This window comes from Bison bison, unplaced genomic scaffold (assembly GCF_000754665.1).
Source record: "Bison bison bison isolate TAMUID 2011002044 unplaced genomic scaffold, Bison_UMD1.0 scf7180017864144, whole genome shotgun sequence".
NCBI lineage: Eukaryota > Metazoa > Chordata > Mammalia > Artiodactyla > Bovidae > Bison > Bison bison.
In genome coordinates, this window is record NW_011494716.1 from 1,877,840 (window position 1) to 1,881,396 (window position 3,557).

Sequence of the window (3,557 nt, forward strand, 5' to 3'; positions counted from 1 at the left end):
GCGAGCGCCCAGCCCTGCTCCCGAGGGACTCCACGGGAAGCCGTCTAGAATGGTCGGGGCGACTCACCGTCGCCGCGGCACCGGCGGCAGCCGCAATACCAAGAACGACCACCTCCGCAGCTCGCAGTCGGGCGTCTGTCCGAAGGAGGCGGGTAGGCTTTGGAGCAGGGCCGAGGCCCGAGGCGTCACGGCGAGGGGCGGGGCCGTGAGGTCAGCTCGGGGGCGTGGCCACACGGTCGCACGTGACTATCCCTGCGGGCCTCAGGCGAGCGCGAGCGTTTCGGCCCAGGCGAGGCACATAACGGGACCTAGGGGTTGTCAGATGAGGTGACTTTGTCAGGTGAGGTGACTGGAAAATCACGGGAGGTTTACCTCCCGGTGCACCAGTCCCCGCCCCTACACTACCCCCCCTACTCCCGTATCTGCCAGAGCAAAACGCACCTCCTGCCTTTCCAGGCACGTTTGTTCCTTTATTCCACAAGTATTTATTGTGTAGGCAATGGGCGTTATGTGGACAAACCCGGGTGGGAACGGTGGTGGTTGCGTGATATGGAGATTCGAAGCAGAGCTTCGACAACACTCCGTCTTCTCCTTTCAGCTCTCATACCGTTAAGTGTTTTGTTATTGTTCAGCGTGTTGGTAGACATTTTTTAAATTATTATTATTATTATTTTTTTTGGTGGCCCTGTGAGGCGTGTGGGATGTTAGTTCCCTGACCAGGGATCCAACTGGTGCCCCTGCATTGGAAGCGTGGAGTCCCAACCACTGGACCACCAGGGAAGTTCTGCTGCTGCTGCTGCTAAGTCGATTCAGTCATGTCGGACTCTGTGCGACCCCATAGACGGCAGCCCACCAGGCTCTGCTGTCCCTGGGATTCTCCAGGCAAGAACACTGGAGTGGGTTGCCATTTCCTTCTTCAATGCATGGAAGTGAAAAGTGAAAAGTGAAAGTGAAGTCACTCAGTCATACCCGACTCTTAGCGACCCCATGGACTGCAGCCTACCAGGCTTCTCCGTCCATGGGACCCTCCAGGCAAGAGTACTGGAGTGGGTTGCCATTGACTTCTCCAGGGAAGTTCTAGAGGGCATATTTAATGCCATATTCACATTTTTATGCTTTTGATTGGTTCTGCTGTTTAAAATGGCCCCCGAGCACTGGTGCATTCAGTTTTTCTGAGTACCAGAAGATCTTACACAAAAAATACTTACGTTAGGTCAGCTGTGCAGACATGAGTTATAGTGATGTTGGCCTTGAGTTCAATGTTATTGAGTGAAATATATATTAAAGTATTTTTAAACAGAAATACTCAAAACATGGTTATGTGTTAATTAGTTGATGCAAATATTATGACAAATAGCTGACAGGTATCTTACCCTGCATTTCCCTGGGAGCAGTGGTTCAGTACAGTAAGTCCCCTACATACAAACAAGTTCCATTCTGAGAATGAGTTTGTAAGTCCAGTTTTTTCCTTAAGTCCAACGAAGTTAGCCTAGGTACCCAACTGACACGATTGGCTATATAATACTGTACTCTAATAGGTTTATAATACTTTCATACAAATAATAGATGAAAAACACAAAACACATTTTTAATCTTACAGGATAAGTAGTTTGAAAAGCGCTGTGAAAGTGAAGTCGCTCAGTCGTGTCCGACTCTTTGTGACCTCGTGGGCTGTAGCCCACCAGGCTCCTCCATCCATGGGATTCTCCAGGCAAGAATACTGGAGTGGGTTGCCATTTCCTTCTCCAGGGGATCTGCCTGACCCAGGGATCTGCCCGACCCAGGGATCGCACCCAGGTCTCCCGCATTGCGGGCAGACGCTTTAACCTCTGAGCCACCAGGGAAGCACTGTAGTATACTATTTAACAGCTGGCATACAGGGGCCGGCATCAAGTGAACAGGCAAGAAGAGTTACTGACTGGAGAAGGGAAGCGGGTGGGAGATAGCAGAGCTGATGGGTCATCAGCAATAGGAGATGGAGGACAAGCTGCAGTTTCACTCCTGACATAGATGGCACAGGTTCTGGTTCCTTGCCGGATTCAATTCTATCTACCCTCCTGAGAAAACAATCCAGTGATGTCTGGGTAGAAACTCTTTTTTTGTCATCATAGATGACAGGTAGCACTGGATTGCATTCTGAATGACTGCTGCAACCTTTGTGTACCTTTCTGTGTTCAGCTCCTGTGCCTCAAACCCGAACAGTGCTTCCTCAAATAAGAAAATCCCCATACCATTTCCTGCATCATGACCCTCTCCTGTTCTTCAGTTACTTCTTCCTCCTGTCGCTCCACTCAATTATTTTCACTTTTGTTTCCATCGTTATCACTTGGTGCTTCTTAGCAGTAACAGCTACATCACTGCTGCTTTTGCACTTGCTTTTGGACATCCTGGGCTTGAGATAAAGCTGCTGTACTACTGTGCTCTATACTGTACAGTAAAGCACAGCCACGTGTAGAGCATGCAGTCACGTGACAATGTTTGCGAGACACGTGAACTGACATACATGACTGAACATGCAAACACACGTTGACATCTTTGAAAGTTCAAAACTTGAATTTTCATATGTAGGGGACTTACTGTATTCACTTTCAGTATTTACAGTGACTTTTTTAAGAATAATTTTTATTTTCTTTTTTTCTTAATCAGGTAATTAGGGATTTAGATATAGTTTATTGTTAATATGTAAGTCTTTGGTCATTTTTAATTTACCCAGATGATGTTCCTGCTTTCTTTTTTTTCCCACTCCGAATGGCTTGCAGAATCTTAGTTCCCTGACCAGGGATTGAACCGGGACCCTGGCAGAGAAAGCACTGATCCTAACCACTGAACCACCAGGGAATTCCCACCACTTTTTTAAAAAATTGACGTATAGTTGATTTACAAGGTTGTTTTCATTTCTGATGTATAGTGAAGTGATTCAGTTATACAATATATTCTTTTTCATATTCTTTTCCATTATGGTTTACTACAAGATATTGAATGTAGTTCCCTGTGCTATACCATGCTGCTAAGTCGCTTCAGTCGTGTCCGACTCTGTGCAACCCCATAGACGGCAGCCTACCAGGCTCCCCTGTCCCTGGGATTCTCCAGACAAGAAAACGAGTGGGTTGCCATTTCCTTTTCCAATGCATGAAAGTGAAAAGTGAAAATGAAGTCGCTCAGTCATGTCTGACCCTTAGCGACCCCATGGACTGCAGCCTACCAGGCTCCTCCGTCCATGGGATTTTCCAGGCAAGAGTACTGGAGTGGGGTGCCATTGCCTTCTCTGGTGCTATACCATAGGACCTTGTTATTTATATGTTTTATATGTAGTACTTGTGCGTCGTCGCGGGCGGCTGCGATGGCGCACAAGCGCAGCCGAAAGGAGCTAACCCACGTCCGAGGTCAGGGGCAGAAGCCGGGAGGACCCCATGCCCGAGGGACAGCGGCCCAGAGGAGCTACCCCACGTCCAAGGTCAGGGGCAGCGGCCGAGAGTGCCAGGCTGCGACAGCGCAGGAGCAGCCAAGAGGAGCTTCCCAGAGTCCAAGGTCAGGGGCTGCGGCTGGGAGGAGCTACC

General features: G+C 48.7%; 1 long non-coding RNA gene across 1 annotated transcript in view; it reads left to right on the top strand.

The window, feature by feature from the left end:
* The first annotated feature begins 84 nt into the window (after positions 1–84).
* The window catches only part of LOC104988921, a 12,208-nt gene continuing 8,735 nt past the window's right edge, over positions 85–3,557 (top strand). Inside the window, exon 1 of the long non-coding RNA XR_825301.1 lies at positions 85–152. This is a non-coding gene — a long non-coding RNA (uncharacterized LOC104988921). The remainder of the gene's footprint in view (positions 153–3,557) is intronic.